The sequence below is a fragment of the Solanum lycopersicum genome, chromosome 11 (assembly GCF_036512215.1).
Source record: "Solanum lycopersicum chromosome 11, SLM_r2.1".
Classification (NCBI taxonomy): Eukaryota; Viridiplantae; Streptophyta; class Magnoliopsida; order Solanales; family Solanaceae; genus Solanum; species Solanum lycopersicum.
Window position 1 is genome coordinate 57,026,111 of NC_090810.1, and position 8,941 is coordinate 57,035,051.

The following is an 8,941-nucleotide window of genomic DNA, read 5'->3' on the forward strand; positions in this document are numbered from 1 at the left end:
TGTCGAGTTTGGATTATTTTTATATCTATATATTTTAAAATAAAATGAATTATCTAAGATTCATATTGTATATGTTTATTAAAAGTAAACTCAAAAGACATAAAAGATATCATTATAATAAAATCTAAACAATAATGTACATAAGAACAATAAAAGAGATAGTGATTTATCTAACGTGATGTCTAAGAAACTATTGATAAACGAATTTCTATTAGACTTCCATTCGTTAAAGTGTGATTATTTTATTTGAAAATTTAATTCATTAGAAAATATGTATTTATATTTATTTAATAGAAAAGGGTAAAAGAAATGTACTCAAATTACGTCAAATAAAACAATAACGCTTTCTATTTTTAATTTGGCTTAAAAATATCTTTGCTGTCAATTCTTTGGTTCAAACATCTCCTTATTATTACTTAATTAGTTAAAAATGTTTTTTTTTTAAAAAAAACATATTTTTATTTATTTATTTAAGAGTATGGTATCATTGACTAATGAGTAATTGTTGTTATTGACTAATGAGTAATTTCTGAAAAAAAAATCTTAATAATACCACAATAATATATATACTCTTATAGTATCATTGACTAATGAGTAAATTTTGAACAAGAAACAATTTAGTATCAGTTAAGCAAAAAATATCAACCTTAATTAATGAGTGGGTATGGACTGTAATTATTTATAAGAGAATGAGTATTTCAGTATATGATATATTTATGTATAGTTCCCCTATATATTAGGTATATAATATACATATCTATGCACAATATATGCATGAATTAGTTAACCGAACAATATGTATGAATAACTTTTCTATATGTAATATATATTTCGATTATATTAAAAAACTAATTAATCGAATCATATATATCATAATTTTTCTCGAAAAATATCAAAACGATGATAATACTGCATGCAAAAGTTTTTATTCCATTCATCTCTCTTTTGATCCCCACATTTTTCATCTTATTTGACTAAACACATAAATGTATAATTTTGCTCCTTTAAGCAAACGAATATTGTTACGTTAAGTAATGAATGAATTTTGTGTTTCTAAAACCAACAAAAAGAGAAGAAATTAATGAGACAATTCTCCTTCGATATTTACATCACCACAATAATAAGTTGACTTTGAGAAAGCACAAACCTAAAAAAAATATTTTTAAAATATAAGCTATATATCGATTCATATTAAAATGAGCAGGTCAATGATCAATTCAAACTTAAATAAGTTAACGAATTATACTTTTATTTTTTATAAATTAATTTTATCATTTCAAATCAAGACAATAATCTTCATTCAAAATATAGTCATATTTCTCTTGTTAAAATTAATTTAACCAATATTACAGTAAAACAAAATTAAATCAACTCAATATATTTCATTAAAATTCAGACAAGATCCATTTTGGTAAATGTGAGGTGATAATCTTTAGCTGTTCATCATCAAAAATTTATATACCTTTTTTCTTTATAATTTTGAGAAAATCAAGGAATAAAAAAGGGTGTTGAAATAAAGGGGATAAATGGATGATATGATTGTTAAGGATGGGTAGGGTAGGAATACTGATCATTAGAAGAAACAACATAATTAAGCATGACCTTCAAATGCAATTATTTATGTCCCATCTTTTATATATATATATATATATGTGTGTGTTGTGAGTAAGGTACAAAGTTAATAATTTTGGTATGAAGTAAGCTAAATTTAGTAATTTTTGTTTAAATAATATATTTATAAAAATTTGTTAAATATTTATAAATATTATACTTAGAATTCAATTATTAACACTAAAAATTATTGTTATAAGATTCAATTCATAAGATAATGTAGGTGTGTCTTACACACACCTTTTCGTACTATTTTACTCAAACTTATATTGACTTAACTATTTCTTTAAAAAGAATGTTTATGGAGTAGTATTTATTTTACTAAATGAGCTTTATTAATTATATTTTAGAATTTTAAATTTGATTATTATTATTTAATGTTATTATGTGATACAATGAGTATGGAAAGAAAATAAATGAAATTTTCTTGATCGGTTCAAATGAATAAATAAAAGACAAAATAAATAATTTTAGCAAAACAGATAAGTATATAGCACTTTATTATAGGATTTGCCTTTTAATGATAAGAAATTATATGAACTTTATGTCGAATGAAAAAAAATATTTAACTTCGACAAAAGTTAAAAACAACACAAAATATAGAAAATATTATTTTTCTAAACCCCATCATATATACCCCACGGCTCATTATGAGCATGTTTGGCTCAATTTAAAAGCTGATCAAACTGACTTAATAGCTGATTTTTGACTTATTTAGCTGTTTGACAATATTCAGATTATTTAAGTTAAAAAAAAAACTTATTTTAAGCCAAAAGTTAAAAGCTGGGGTAGGGGTGTTTTTTTTTTAGCTTATACGCTGTTTTAAGTTGACCACATTTTTATCTTTTTGCCCTTAATATTTTTATAAAATCTCCAAATTACCCACATAACCCTAACATCTATTTCTTTCATTTTTCCCTTTTCACGTTTGGCATAGCAACTTCAGCATTTTTACCCAAACACATAACTGCTTATTTTAAAAATAAATTTCAGCACTTTCAAAAATACTTTTTTAAAGCTACTTTTATTAAACCCATCCAAACGGACCCTATATCAGACACATTAGTGTAGTACCTTTTTACGCATTAATTATTTTTTAGTTAGCACTATTTCAAGTCTACATAATTAAACAATTGATTTGTTTTTTTTTCTAAAAGTGGACTATTTTTTATAAACGAATTCTTGAATCTTGAATATATATATATATATATATATATATATATATATATAATCAAATCGATTTAAAAGATTATCACGTTATTTATTATAACATCAAGCATTTTTATTTTTACAATATCACCATCACAATTATTACTCATTAACATCAACCATGACCACCAATACACCACCATCACCAATACAACTTATTTCCATCTTCACTAACAGAAATAAATAATTTTTTAAAAAAACAATAATGCTTTTATTTTATCAAATTTATATTTTTCTAATAGTAAATTATTTTCTATTTGAATTTTATATTTATTATACTTACAATTAAATAAATTATGTACATTTCAATATTAATTTTTTTAATTATAATTTAGGATTCAGAATTCGAGACAATATGCACTCAGATTCGAACATCTTAATATAAATGAAAAAATAAAAATTTCTTAGATGGAACAAAATATTTATTGCAACATAAAAACATAGAATAAGGAATATAATTAAAATAAAAAGGTAAACTAAAGTGAAAAAAAAAGAGAATGATGCAAATCAAGAAAAGAGGGAAAAAGGCATAGAAAAATGTTGGAATATTAACCACCAAACATACTTTAATTTTTCTTTTTTGCAGACTCTCATGGCTCAAATATTCATGATGGTGAAATCCAAGCAATATATATTTAGGGTCCCTCCACTTTCTATACAAAAAATAAATTAATTCATAAGTCATAAAACTCCATGATTTCTTTCGTTTTTCATGAGATGATGACAATAATCATGGGAAAACAACTATAGAGTAACAAAAATTCAAAAAATATCATCTAAAAACCAAGCCATAAAAGTCAAAAGCCTCAATATGAATATTGGATCCTTCTTTAACCAAAGAATCCTAAGCATGAACATAATATATACTCTTTCTGTCCCTAATTATTTGTCAATTTTTGAATTGATATACCTATATAGTGAGTTTATCATTTTACTCCTATTAATTATGAAAGGAATGAATTAAAAATTAGTTTTACCATTTTCAAAAATGAGGGTATAATGGGCAATTTTTTTTGTCCTTTCTTGATTTGTCAAAATAGACAAATAATTAGAGATAACTAAAAAACGAAATGTGGACAAGTAATTAGGGACAGAGGAAATAGGTAGCAAGACAAGAATCCTAAGCTTAGCATGCATATATATATATATATATATATATATATATATATCACAAAAATAGACAAGAAAACACATAATAATCATTAGGATTAAAGATTTTGTATGCTACTGAATATTATAATTTAATCTATTGATTAACATAGCACATTATAATTTGTTGTATTTTTGAGGTTATCGAATTATATTAAAATTAATATTATGGGTGTGGGAGCGAAATTTTATATTAATAGTTGAAAAGATTGAAAAACTACACGTAAGATAGAAACTATATATTCTTAATTAATTGTATGAGGCTTTTGGGGAAAAAATTCATAGGGACTAGGATTAAAGCATCTCATGTTATGAGTATTGACTTATGTACAAAGTGTGAGGTCTATTTCTACCAATTTTTTGTGATATATTAATGTATTAAACATGCCCAAATGATGATGATTATTAAGTGTTGGCCATAGTTGGAATTTAATGATGCACATAGGTGTACTTTGAAGATGGAAAATTTCTTTTTAAGAAGGAAAATAATGTGAGAATTTACTCAAACACTTAGAAGCAATGTGCGAGGCTAATAAAAATGAAAGAACGATTATTGAAGTTGAAGGAGGTTCACGACGCGGCCTATTAGACCGCGATGCTAGGTGGTTACAGGTTATTTTCGAAATTCAACTTTTCTTTTATCTTATTTTGGACTTGGATATTCAATATAGGACTTTTCCTACGTATATAAATAGTCCATAAAAACATTTATTAAACGGATATTGAGATTAGCAAAGGATAAACATGGAAAAAGCAATTTTGGTGATTTTTAGCATTTTTAGAAATTTTTATTATGACTATGAGCGGCTAAGTTCTCTTGTTCTAGGGTTATGAATAGTTCATGAATGTTGGACTAATTAGAAGGTAAAAGTAATTAATATAAAATACATCAAATTGGTTTGTTTATTTTATCGTGCATTTAATTAGTTGTTGGGTAATTAATAGTAAAATATTATTTACAAATTTATTGAACTCAAAAGGGGAAGCTATGGATTGCATGTAGGGTTTAGATAGAATGAATTCAATCTTACAATTTGAACGCAGGGTAGAGCTAAGTGGGGTTGTGAGTTCAGACTAATCGATAGCTAATTTTCAGTTGACTCTCTCACTCTCTCTCACTCTATATACATATATGTATATACTTGTGAAACAAAACTGATTGACGATTCACTGACAAGGAAGAGAAAGTAAACACTTTTCACACTAAAGTTATGAGTACGAAGCCTTGTTAAATAAATTATATATATAATAAAGAAACTAATGATATAAAAATTATACTCTATAATGCACAAAAGTTAAAAATAATAATCACTATACTCTTAAAGAGTGATGGGGAGAGTAGTTGTGGTTGTTTGTGTTGCCCATTCTACATAACAATGCGACATAGACATAAAACATGGTGTGTGTTGGGCCATGTGAATGAAGAATGTGCCAAAAATTGACTTAAATTGAGAGCATCTAATTTATGTATAGACTAAAGACTAAAGCACTAGCTAGACAATCTTATGTTGTTTATAATTATGAATGTCTCTTGGACTTGAATATATAATTTGGAAGTTTTGGAGGGAGTGAATAGGTAATTATATATAATATCATCAAGTGTGCGTATTTCTAGGTTTATAATGAAGTATTCATATTAGAGTCTGACTAAATTCAGCATCAGAATGTCTCATATTGGGGTTAAGCGCTATCTAACAAAGACTCAAATTCGAAATTTCTTGATTAAGAATGAACGAGTAGTTATGAATTCACTACACCTGTTTGTGAAGGAAGGATTGATTATAAAGAATTTAATTTCACCGGCCTTTAATAAACTATTAGACCGTAAAAATGATGCAACAAATTATAAATACCTTTTTATATTTTCTAAATCATGACCTTTTACTTTGAGGGGTCATTAAACAGTATATATAATTAATTAATTAATTAACAGTAAAGATTGAATTAGGCCTTTAAACTTATATTAGCATTCATTTTTGTTTAGTAATGATGTGGAATGGTTGACCCAACATTCTGATGGAAACTTATAAAAGTACAATAAATTTGACAAAATTCTTAGATTCCATGAATTTTGATTTACTATCCATCGTGCTGCCAGAGCTTTGTATTTTTTTTTTTTTTGCAGGAGGGACTTGTTTAAAAATAATTATGAATCTAATTATTATTATTATTATATATTAACTAAATATCATTTTAAGAACTCTCATAAATTTTAAAATTTTTAATTTGTGCCTCCATCACGAAGCGCTTTATGTTCACAAAGAGTTAACACATCTTACTGAAATATTAATAAATGATATTTCATAGTTTAATTTTGTAATTTATAAATTAGATGAAAATAATTTTACCTATCATTATTCTAAGATTTCGATGCAAAAGAATAAATACAATTTGAAATTCTTTTACTTTTAATGTATAGTTTCTACATAGTTAGAATAAGTTTACTTGAGCAGCAAATAACTTTTTGATATGATAATTTTTAAAATAACGTAGTATATTCTTGTTATAGATTAAATTGAACTAAAAATATAAACAAACAATATCAATATAGCATATAATTAATTAAATTCATTTAAATTGAAATAATCCAAATCATAATTTAGAGAATAAATAGTGGAAATTCAAAAGATTTTTCATGGGAAAAAATAGGAATATCTTCTTCCTTATCCATAATATGTGAAAATGTCGATCTAATTTTATAAAGTAATTCCGAATAGTATATGAAGAACATAAGCCAATAGCATAACTGAATTTGAGAGTATTAATGTAACTACATATAATTTAAGATGATCGATCAAATAACTTTTATCAAAAAAATTTATACTATTAATATAAAAAAAATATATAGATCAAAAATTATTTCACATACATAATATTAAATTTTGAATATTCTTAACGAAATTTTTAACTATAGCACCAATAAATTTAAGTTGACATAAGATGGCTTTAGCGTGAGGCAAGCACGTGCCTAGATGCCTCGAAGTTCGCAAAAATACAAAAGTGATCCACTTAAGATTTTTATTAATTACTTAATCTCTGACTAATCGTCCCTAAAATATTTTTTAAATGGAAAAATAAATAAAAAGACTTAGTTGTAAATTATTTTTAAAATGAAAAATTAAAAAAGAAAAAGATAAAAATTTGCATTGGATCCTTCGCCGAAGTAGGACTATTATGCAAGGAACAACTTCAACATTTTTTCTCTCTCACACACATCCAAAATGTTGGAAAAAGCTAATAAAGTCCAAAAATAAAAAGAATTTCACTAAGATATTGTCCAACAATTTGACAAATGTAGTAAAACAAATTTATATTATTATATTATTTTTTTAAAAAAATAATGTAGATAATTATTCAACAAATAATAAATATTAATTCTAAAAAATAAGTGATTAATATATTAACAAATATTGATCAAGATAGAAGATATGTTTTGAAAATAATAATTATCAGATCAGAGTAACTATCAATTATATAGTTTTGTATAACTTATACTCAAAATTGAATCCCATCATTATATCCCTTCCCCACCCTCTATATCTATACCTTCATTCTTCTAAGGTGTCTATTTTTTCTCTAAGAGCATCACTCTCAAAGTCTTTAGAGTCACTCCACATACATATCTTTTTGAGTTTACTTCTTCTTCTTTTTCTTCTTGTCTTTGGAGTCACTCCACATACATATCTTTTTGAGTTCATTTCTTTCTTCTACTTGTCTTTAGAGTTACTCCATCTCTATCTCATCAATTGCTCCATTGACTTCCAACTTATATACTCAAATACACAACATTCATGTGCTCACAATTCAATTCTTCTTCAACATCATCATCATCTTCCCTCATGGTTCTTCCAAAATGCAATCTCTTGTCATCTAGACCCTTTCTAAATTTTCAAGATGGGTATCAAGATTCACCCCAACAAAACACACAAGAGGCTCAAGTAACTCAAAATCAAGAAGTTCATAGACAACATGACACACAACAACAACAACAACAACAAGACAAGAAAGAAGAAAATGAATTGTTTGAAGAAAATGTTAAGGATTACAACAACAACTCCAGTGTAATTCCAGAAGTGGAGTCTGGACAAGGTAGAGTACAACACGTAGACTTTATCCCCTCCTTTGAGAAGGATAATACAAAAAAGATTCCAACATCTCCGAAACATGTTAGAAGTACTATAGAATTGATGATTTGTCCACCAGCTCCAAAGAAGAAAAAGACCATTCAAGTTACAAAGAGAAGATCACATCATGATCATCAAGATGAAAGAGTGTTTCTTGATGTTTATAATGAAGTAGAATCATTGTTTCCTCCATCTTTACTAGCAGATCTTAGTAAGAAGATCAAAAAAGCTAGGAAAACAACTCCCATTTTATGAGTATTTTTTCTTATGTACTATAGTATGATACTAGATCTTAATTATTTTAGTGTGTACTCAACCCTAGTACTGTTGACTATTAAGAAGAATTTTCAGGCTTCTAAAACTTTGTTTGATTTGAATATTATGCAATATTTGACAACAAGTTATATATATGTTGTCACTCAACTATATCTCATTTACTTCATTTCTATCAACATTTTAGTTTGGTTGTCCACTTGTGATCGTTCCTCTTATATGTACCTCGACCTAGCTAGTCTAAAAAACTTTCATTTGAACTGTCAAGACTCATTTTTTTCTTCTTAGTAACTTTTCTTCTTTTTATTTGTTTGTGAATCAAATATGTACGAGAGTGAACACAAATTTATGACAAGTTTATGGGTTGAATTAAATTCATTGCTTTTAAATAAATTATGTTTGTGATGTCTTTTTTCTTGAAGAACCATAAGAGTATGAGTAATATTTAATTGATCCAAATATTTTCTTAAATAGTATCTTAAAAAATTAGAAAAATTTACTTCCCTAGTGGGAGTAATGAAAATTAAAGTTTTATAAAATGCATTCTAAATTCATTTTTTTCCCCACCTTTCAAT